General features: G+C 36.0%; 1 long non-coding RNA gene across 1 annotated transcript in view; it reads right to left on the bottom strand.

Annotated features, from left to right (window-relative positions):
* Nucleotides 1–2,828: 2,828 nt before the first annotated feature.
* The window catches only part of LOC125618636, a 42,006-nt gene continuing 34,071 nt past the window's right edge, over nt 2,829–10,763 (bottom strand). The window contains exon 5 of the long non-coding RNA XR_007349950.1: nt 2,829–5,785. This is a non-coding gene — a long non-coding RNA (uncharacterized LOC125618636). The remainder of the gene's footprint in view (nt 5,786–10,763) is intronic.

The following is a 10,763-nucleotide window of genomic DNA, read 5'->3' as shown; positions in this document are numbered from 1 at the left end:
GGGGGGGGGGGGGGTGTCTATTTTAAAAATTCCTTAACAGCATTCTCAGTGAAAAGAAAATTAATATTTTACTTAGAGAAAACAAATTTTCATATAGGTTTGAAAACAGTGCAACAAACAAGAGAAAATTAGTGCAGGAGAAAATATGTGCATGGTTGGCTGCAGAGAGCCAGGCCCAATTCATGTGTCCCTCAAGCACCAAAGTAGCAGTTCCTACAGAACCATCTCCAGTACATTCCTCCTCCACACTGAAACAAAACCACCATTCAGTGCAGAATGGGTCTTCCCTCAAACTGCCCTCTCCTGTGAATAAGCAGCATGCCAAGTGGAATACAAAGTTGGGATAAATGCTATCATTATTTAACATTGACCAGACACTGTTTTAGTCACTAAATCTTTAGTACTACAGTTATAATTCCTGCTTCATGGATTATGAAAATAACTTCATGAATCTATTTCTAATTAATATTTCTATGTAAAACTTAGCTACAAAATCTCAGGGATGAAAAATCAATAGAATTATGCATTTAGTTTTATGAAAGTGTCATTAATATTTCAGCAAAAACTTTGCTAGTGATTCTTTCTTCAAGATTATACTGGCTTTTAATTATAATAGCATGTGATGACATCTAGTGGCTAATGGGCATATTTGAAGTACCCAACTTGATTAAAAAAGAAGAAGATGATTATCTGTTCCTTGCAAGTTTAGTAAGACTCACCTCAAGTTACCTGGGGCTGGGTTTGTGTGTTTGTGTTGAGTGAAGATTATTCAGGGAAATGAGCACATGCATGGAGAGATAAAGATTTTCAACCTTTCATTCAAAGGTTGAAAATATTACAGCATGCATTTGCTATAATAGTTACAGATCTATTCAAATTTTCTATTCATTTTTGAATTAGCAGGTAAGTTACATTTTTTGCAGAAATATGACCATTTATTCCCTGTAGCCAGAGTATTCCTATTGTGTTTAATAGTTATTTGATCTGTAGATTTATATCCATGACCTTTTCCCATCCCTAATAATGTTAAAGTTCAACATTTCTCTACATTACTTTTGCCAGAAAAAAATAACTTAAAATAATACCCTTAAGTTTTTTCCACTTTGTGTCTTATTTATCTATATATTATCAATATATTTCTTAGAAATATTGAACCCTCAGTCCTTAGCAACTGTTGTCTATTTAAAAAGCTGGAACCATTTATTTAGTGTAAAAATAAAAAGAACTTAATTTAAGATTTAAAAATTCAGAACTCTAACTCAAGGGTGCAAAAATTTTCCATTTTCTAAAGTAAATTTATTTTCTTTATCAGTAAAGTTAGATTTACTAAGAAAGAAGCCAATGAGACATGGCCACAATGCAATTTGAGATATGTGGTCCCAAGAAGACTACAGAATTTTGGGGTGGGTGGGTGTGTGAGTGAGTGTGTGTATGCGCGCGCACGCATGAGTGACTATGTGTAACTAATCAACATAGAGAACCCTTCTCCCTCCCAATCCCCCCTTCCAGGCTTGGCCTGGGGCAGGAAGCACAGTCCCTGCTTAGTAACTAGTCTAACCCCTCAGAAAAGAAGATTCTGTGCTACTCAGGCTTCCTTTCCTCCTGTGGTACTAGGAATCTTTATTTAATCCCAGAAAAGGGGAAAACTTTCTACTTGTCCTCAAAAATCTCTCTGAAGTTCAAATGCTTACATCAGAACATAAAAGTCAATACTTGCATTTTGTTCCTATTGGTTTTGCTGTCTGCGGATTTTGTGTTATCCCTCCCTGAGGGGTTGAATGTTGCAAGCCTGGCTGCCCAAAAGTGGGGGTGGCAGAGAATGGAGTGGGAGGAGGAAAAGAAATTTCCAGTGAAATGATGTGTTGTGCCTCGGATCTCTTCAGAAGCAAGTCTCAGAAGCTGACTGGTCAATGTATTAGCTTGAACCACATAAGATAATCAACATGCTCCCTTTTTTTTTCTTTATAAAAAGACAGGTTCAACCTAATATAAAGTATTATAATGAGTCAATTCATCTAGGTTAACATATTTTCTTTTTAATAAAAACGAAAGACTATTCTGAATCTGTATTTCTCTGCCAAGAAGGTAATAGTCCCCTCGTGAAGCTATTCTAGGGCATTAGGGTCAGAGACTCTTCAGTATCAATGAATTTTACATTTCATAGTACTCATTTGGACAAGTTTGGATATCTAGGAGGTGGTGCCATGTGCTTTGGGGTTTGAGAGTATATGCACATTGGAGCTGGTCAGATTGGGTTCTAGTGCACAATTTACCGCTTGCTAGCTATGTGACCTTTCTGTGCTTCCGTTTTTTAATGTACAGAATGAGGATATTAATAATGTCCATCTTATATTGTCAGCAGTGAGTGAGCTAGTATTTGTAAAACTCACAGATCAGTGCTTGGTCTATTCTCATGTGACTATTTACTGTTATTGGATATCATGGGTTGAATGTCGCCCCCACCCATGCCCAAATTTATATGATGAAGGCAAATTTATATAGAGAGAAGGAAGTCTGTGGTTTTCTGGGGCTGGCAAATGTAAATGTGGACATGTGGGATATTTTGAGAGTGGTGGTTATATTCTAACTTGAATTGTGGTGGTGGCTGCATAATTCTATATATTTACTAACATCACTAAATTTTACAATAAAGTGGGTGAAGTTTATGGTATATAAATAACTTCAAGAAAGCTGTTAATAACTTGATCACTTTTAACAGAAATGTATAGCTATATGCTTTGTATTTTGACAGCAACATGGAGCTGGCAAACATTGAGAGGCAAATGGAGAAAGAGCTCTAAAAAGAGCTGTTGCTATAGTGCCGCTGATTACCATCTTTAACATCCCATTTTCCTTCTATTAGCAAAAGTGTCGTCCTTGCCATGGAAACATTCCTAGTGTTTGATTACGTGCGTGACTTTATTTTGTTTTATGGTCTTCATCTAAGGTAGAGCTGATTAATCCCTTAACAGGACCACTCGCCTAATGTTCAGACAGCTCGCACTACATTTTACGTACAGGATATTGCTATTTAAGAAAGGATTATTTACTGTGACAAATCTTATATGGGAAATGAAGCAAAATTTAACTAGGAAAAGGTTTTCCATGCCAGAGTCAGATGTGTATTGCAAGAAGGGAAAACAAACTTCCCTCTAGAGTGGTTTGAATTATTCACAGTCTCTGACGTGATTTCAACATAATCCAACACAAATGCTTCCAGCATCATCTTTGCCAATTCTGGTGATTGTTACAATGACCCACTCCACTGTTCAGGGAAGAATCCTTTCCCTTTCCAGACCTTGTGGGCTTCCTGCTCAAAGCACCCTAACTCCCTGTGAAAACTGAAGTCACTTAAAAGAGGACTCATATTAATTAAGTCAGTTTCCTACAACTCTCTGAAAGTCCCTTTGGGTCCTTTCTTGGAGCAAACTTTTAACAACCAAATTAATTCAGTCTAAAAGTCCTTTAACACTTTTACTGCTTCTCTAGCAACGTCACGTATTCCTTTTCTAATGTTACCTTGCATAATTATATCTTAATTGCTTTCTCTAGTCTACTCTTCTCTGACCTATCAATATTCAATGTTCTTCTCTACTAATGAGACTTACTATTCTTAAGAGCAGAGACAACATCTTTATTTACCTTCAAACATCCTGCACATAAAACTGTTAAATCTTGCCCATCTTTCAAGGACCCTGCCAGGGCTACCCCTTCCATAATTTATATCTAACATCACCAATCAGATATAATTTCTTAGCCCTTGTAGGTCCTCTACAGATTATAAAACTTCAGCTACATTGTGTTCTCTTTTTTATATAGTAATGTATTTACCTATCTTATTTCTTGCTGCACTGTCAGTTTGTGACAATAACAGGTATATTATACTATCTTGTGTTCTCTGTTCTGCCCCAAATCCCAACCTACCCAATATCAATCTCAAAATTGCAATGTGCTCAGTCATATCAATTAAATCAAATAGAAATGCTTAGGCCATTCTTATCTATAACAACACTACCCAAGTATGACATCAAATTCAATGGCAGCAACAGTGACAGGCCTTATTTAGTTTATTTGTGTAAGGAGCAAGAAGCATTTATAATCAATGAACGGAACTTCTCTACACAAATTTTGAAGAGGATGCACCTCTTCTTCCAATCCCACTTTCCCAAAATCTACAAATTTACAAATCTCTCATTATTGCAAGTGTTCATCTGCATCTGGAGTGATTTGTAAAATATTTTACCTTCTGATACACAAGGCAGTGGTATTGTAAATAAGATATTCCTCCTTTGTATCCACATAGACCCATTTCTGAATGAGGTAGTTCTGTTGCAGGATCTAAACATACTGATTACCCTATCTGAGGTTTAGATTCCTTACCACTAATATGAAGATCAAAGTAACGAACTCCTATGATTATTGGGAAGATTACATGAGAAAATGTGTTAAGGCACTCTTGACAGTACTTGTAATAATAATAATAATTTATTGCACCTACTGAGGACCATACACTATTTTTTTCTGAGGACCTAACAATGAATGAGACAGACAAGGAAAGACAAACAGTTTGAAATCTAGTGGAAAAGGCAGATAATTCAACATGCAAATGTAGCTTCCTGTGATAAATAGTAATGCAGAAGTACAGAGGACTTCACAAAGGAGGCACAACAATGAAATTAGAATGTTTCACTTTTATAAATTCTAAATCTTGATATTCACAAAGTATAGTCAATACTAACAATAAAATCTATTTGATGATCTGGTGCTGACATAATGTAAGGAGTCCACAAGCACAAACATGTGGATTCTACAGGAATCAAATCTACAGGCAGATATTCATTCCTTAGCTATACAGAAGAGCCTCTGGATAAATTAAAATCAATACATGTGTCATGAATTTGCATATTTTCCTATTTTGGGTAATAACAAGACTATGTGAAGCGACAGGGACCGATTAGTAGTTTCTGCAAAGCAGATGCCCATGGTGTGTTTTCTTCATTTTCTAAAATAGCATGCTAATTTTAAAAGGCAATATAATAAAAGACATACAGGGTTGTGAATGGAAAAATTTCAAAGCTCACAAGACCTATTTTTCATTATAAGTGGCCTCTGGGGAGTGAGGAGAAACCAGCATGCCACTTGTCAAACAGGAACCTGTGGGCAATTTTTACACTCGGGTTTACTTGCAGCAATCTTAGCAGACCATGAACATTACAGCAGGTGGATAACATGAGCTTAGGTAAATGAAGTCTAATGTCTTTGCTGCTTAACATGAATAACAACGGTAACAGAGGCCTTGAGCTGATTTCCGGGTGCCATGTCCTCTGTCTCTGAACAGAATTAGCGAACAGCTTCAAAGGTGGGACACCAAGTCCAAAAGCCCTTCCTCAGATTGCCATTGACTATGCTCTTCTTATCTCCACTCTTCTGTTCTCTGCACCCAGGGGAGGGAGGAATATGGGTGTTTTAACTGTTTTCCCCCTTCCATTTAAACTCTGAATATCTTGGGCAAGTACAACTTAGGAAAACCTTTTATTAGATGTCCTTTGATTTCTTGTCAGTTCTGCTTAAGGTGATTTAAAATACTGCCTTGTTTTATAATCAAAATACTTCGAGTATGTCTTCCAGAGAGTTGGCAAATATGCATGAGTTGCCATTATATTTCCATGAAAGTAGCAATCTTGTGTTTTTTCCTTTCCTCTTGCTTGCTTTCTTTGTGGGTGACTGCATTATCCAACTGCGAGAGATGATCATGCAGAGTAAATTAAGTTTTCAAAGTCACCAACTAGAAATAAAATAGTGAAGTTAAGTATCATCAACTAATTGAAATAATACAAAGGAAAATATCTTTTTAATTGATTTTCCTTAGCTTATTACAACCATGATATATGTATACAGAATTTCAAGTCATCTCTGAAGTATCAACATAGGACTATTACTGGATTCATAGTGCACATTAAGACTAAAGGTTGTAAAATAAATACCCTTGTAATTTCTCAAATAGAAATGCTCCCCTAACTGAGCCAGAAGCTGCTCAGAGATAAATAGTTGCCAGAAACTGCTGGAGGGTTGAAGAAATCCTAAAGCCTATCTCATTAAGAACCATGTGACACTGTCTCAATTTCCTCTTCTGAAAAAAAAATATGAAGATAATAAGAACTGCCTCTTGAGATTGTTGAAAGGGTTGGGCATAGCTGCTAGTTCACTGTGCACATTGCAGATACTAATGGTGGCTGTTCTCATTATTACTCTGATTAATAAAGATTCCATCACACCCTTGGAGACATCTGTAGTATAGAATGCCTCAAACCGCCTTGAGGAACCTGTCTGGAAGTCATGTGTGATACAGGAGAAGCCCTGATCCAGCTGTGGACCTGGTCACTAAAGGGCTCCACACACTTGGCTGGGCCTTTCATTAGCCTTCTCTTGCCATTTCGTCATTTAAATCTTTGAGTCACCTCAAATTGCTTGCAACGGCCCATAAGCTCACAGAATGTCATTTTTATGAATTCTTTAGATTAAACAGGACTCGTGTCCGATATCTGAGAGATGCAATATCTGAGACACCAAATATCCCCATTCTTAAATTTCTGAGCAAATAACTAGATAATGCATCGAGCGTTTGTGGGATGGTGGTTTACTACATTTGCCACATCTCCTAGAGAACTGCCAACTAGAACACTTCAACTCTTAAACACTCCTAGTCTACTCTTCCAGACCTCAAATTTGTAGTTTCTGCAAAGTAGAAACTTTCTGTTGAAAAGAGCAGGCTACTGTACTGATTGATAAAGAACTTATCTCCTAGGGGCACAGAACACTGGACAGATGCCATCATATAATAACTGTCTGTTGTTTGAAAGCAGCTAGTAAGAAAAATCATTGATAAGTCATCTGAAACACTGAAAGTCAAGTGACTTACTCTCCCAGCACCAGTGAGCACAGGAAAATGTAACCCTCTGAATTCTATGTATTCATCAGATTTCTTAATCTGGTCAACTGCCACTGCCCAAGCAACTTTGATAACCACTGTATGGCTTTCTTACCTGGCTGCTGTTACTGGGCTTGTTCTAAGACCCCAGCCCCTCACCACCTCCACCAGGTGAGATTCAGTGCTGTCCTTTGTTCTACCCAGAACATCACTATCAGCCACACTACATGGCCTCTCTACTCTGCAACTTCACATCAAATGCCCTCCTGACATTTCACACAATAAAAATGTATTCAACTGATTGAAATGACTTTTCTCTAAACCCTGTAATAGGATAACAGAATTTTCCACAACACAAATTGAAGTATCCACAAAATTTGCTTTCTAATATCTCTCCCCTGACCTTTTATGTCTCCTTTCAGAAATATTAGTTAAATAATTTGTGAAACCTAATGCACAGTGAAAATTAAGATGCCCTTTATTAACAAAAAAAATTAGTAATTTTAAGGTAGCAACAAAAGCATACTGAAACCAACTTCTGAGCTCTATGCAAACATGATACATGCCACATGTTTATGGAGCCACACCAGTGTCTCTTCCTCCTGAGTCCTAAACTCCTCTACAGTTATATACTTAGTTTGTCTTCATCAGCCAGGAAAAAAATAACCAGAAATAATTTCCATTGATTTTTCACCAGTCCTTTGGTTCCAGAGGTTTATATTATAGACTATTGACATTTTCTAGTTTTTTCCTCAGAAGCTGACTGTCAACAAATGAATTCACCAAACTAATTATTACACGTGTTACCTGGGGAGTCTAATTCTCACATTCCCATTCAAGTATGACTTCTAAAATCGAAGCTGCATTTTTATGAACTAGTTTATTACTAACTGGCCAGGGAAACTCTGTGCCTGTGGACTGTGTGAATCTCAATCTCTCAAATAACCTTGCATCTGATCCACTTAGAAATAGGACTTCATCCGGGACAAAGATTCTTCAGCAGAACAATTGGTTTCTTTTCTCCAGGATAACAGACAAAATTTTTTTATTTTTCAGTATCTGGAACCAAAAGCACATCTGTAGGTTAAGAGACACTCTACCAGTTAGCAGAGGCTACATCCTGAATCAATAAGCTACAGCCTAAAAATAAAGCCACATGGTCAATTTGGAACAGTGTTTGACTTAAAACAGACCTAAGTGGAATATTCCTTAATTACCACTGTTTTGTAATATTTTTCTGACCCCCTTTTCTCAGGCATGTTTAATTCTCAAGGGTATTTCTAGGCATTGCGTTTAAGCAATTTAAATCTGTTTCCAATCTGCAGATAATATCATTCGTCCTACCAAACAACCCTGGCCCATGGCAGAGAATAAAAATAAAATTAGAAATACATTGTTAAGTATGTTATTGTTTATATTACCAGATATAACTAGTGTTTTGAATTGCTAGAGTTGTTTAGAAAAGTTTGAGCGTCTTTCACTTTCATCAAATTCAGATGTATTTTGCTATATAGCCTATTTTTAAAATACTAATCATAAACTAAATCAGAACTTAAAGAGAAATTATTTTGTATGAGTATACTATGTAGAATTTTATTAATACATATTTTTATATGCATAGAATATAACAATATAGTTTGGTCAATTTTGTGCCCAAGGACCTCCCTGTTCCTTCCCTCTGGTTCCCTCTCTCTGTTCTGCTGGTCTCTCTTCTATTTTCATGAGATTCTCCCTGCTCCCCCCAACCCCACTAAAGAAATCTTTTGTAAAATAAATCTTTGTTTTTCAATAATAATAAGCATCCCTTACACTATATTTTCTGTCAGGTGTTTTATTATATTCCAATAGTAGGCAGCATGAATTATGTTCCCTTTAAGATGGATACCCAAATTTACTCATCTGAGCCAAATAAATGATTTACAAGCAGAACAGTCATTCAACTCAGTAGAGATCATGTTAATAACACTCAAGTGGACAAGGCAGGGCCATCATACGGAGTAAATTAATTATAATGAATATAATACAGCCAGAATGGGCAGAATCCATGTCACCACAGAACTGTTATCACTTGTCTTTCTGGTAAAGAGAGGAGAATAGACATATTGACACATGGAAAAGATAAGCCTTCTATGATTCTTTGACTTTCACCCAGAAGTCAAACAGAATGTGAATGAGAGATTTGAACGTCATGGCCAAAGTGCCAAGTTCTCAGGGTTGGGCTGTCTGGGCTTATCTTCAGCTCTGCCACAACTTCTGTGTTCTCCAAGGCAATGCAGTTTCTTTTCTTCAATTAAATGAAAACTTTGAACCGGATTATCTAAATTTTCTTAAATTCTAAATGCCGGTGATGAAATTTCTACTTAAAAAGGGATAAACAAAAGCAGTTTCTGGTACGAAATATTCTACTTTCAACACAGACAACGAATATTTAAACATAAAAATATCTCCCTTATTGTTAAAGCTGCCTTCACAAAAATGTTCAGCAAAGAATTCAGGATAGCAAACTACTGATATAAATTTCACATTTCTATTTATCTTCTGCCTACTCCCTTGAAAAAGCAATAAGATGGGAAAAATCCCCACTGATGGGGTTGGGGGCTGAGGGGCATGGAATGTCATTTTCCTGAATTACTCAGGACAATTGGAATTTTTCAAAAAAGTTAAATAAATTTCATGTTTTATTAGATATAATTTTCTGCAGTGTTTGAAGATATGTTTGAGAAAAATTAAGGTTTGTGTTTAATAACCTTCCGTATTTTTCCCAAAAATGAGAATTTCTCAAAAAAAAAAAAAAACCTCATACCTCTGTGTTCCCATTGTTCTATTCCCATTATTCTCTTTTTCTCAGCTTCATCTATTTAAAAAATAATCACTCCATAATCTCTGCTGGTTTCATGCTGTACATTCAGAATGTCTTACATGGTTCTGGCCCTCCAGAGTTATCCCTGTTATAATTATGATCCCTCTTCATTCTCCTTTGGATATAATTTTCTGTGAGCAAACTTACTGTTCCTTCACATAAAAATGTCTTAAGAATACTTTTTTTGTATTAAAAAAAAGCATTTATTTGATGTACTAGTTTTAGAGTTACTAAAGCAACTCCCCAAATATTCAAATTTCAGGAAGAAAAAAAATCATGTACTTTTTTTTTTAAATGAAGGAAAGTATATTACAGTAGGTTTCTAAAGTTTCCATGATTGAGGTATTTCTTCAAATTCTTTGCCTTTACTAAGTATTAAAGTTGTTTGTCCAGCCTTATTTGTATATCATGTCCTTCCAGGGGTTGTAAGATACAGTTTTTTCTTTTAGATCCCAAGGATAAACATTTACTCTGTGTTTCACTCTAGTTCCTTATTTGACAAGAGTCACAAGGGCTCCATTGTTCAAATTTGCATGCTTTATGAAAATATATATTTGTGTAAATTATACTTACAAAGCTTAGTATTTCCACTATGCATAGTTAGCAAGTCTACTAATGATAGGTTAGTAAAAGTTACAGTAAAGAGGTAGGACTAACCCTGAGGATGATATGAGACATAGGAAAACATAACAATATACACCGTCTTCCCAAACTCCATTCCATAATTTTTATGTAAGTGAAAAATGGTTAAAAAGAAAATTAAGAGTAGTTTTATTTGGGATGAATCTTACTAGAAAGGGAATGCATTCATTCATTCTTCCAATATTTATTGAGTACCTACTATGCTAGACTCAAAGCTGTGTCCACATAAGCAGTTGAAGTATGTATGAGAAACGTGGAAAATTCCTTTTGGTCAAGGAGAGATAAGAAATACAGGCTAATCCAGAGTTCTAGACTCCTTTAGGCCCCACCACC

Source organism: Marmota marmota, unplaced genomic scaffold, assembly GCF_001458135.2.
Source record: "Marmota marmota marmota unplaced genomic scaffold, marMar, whole genome shotgun sequence".
In the NCBI taxonomy this organism is placed as follows: domain Eukaryota; kingdom Metazoa; phylum Chordata; class Mammalia; order Rodentia; family Sciuridae; genus Marmota; species Marmota marmota.
The sequence above is the reverse complement of the archived record's forward strand: the minus strand, read 5'-3'. Positions and strand labels throughout refer to the sequence as shown.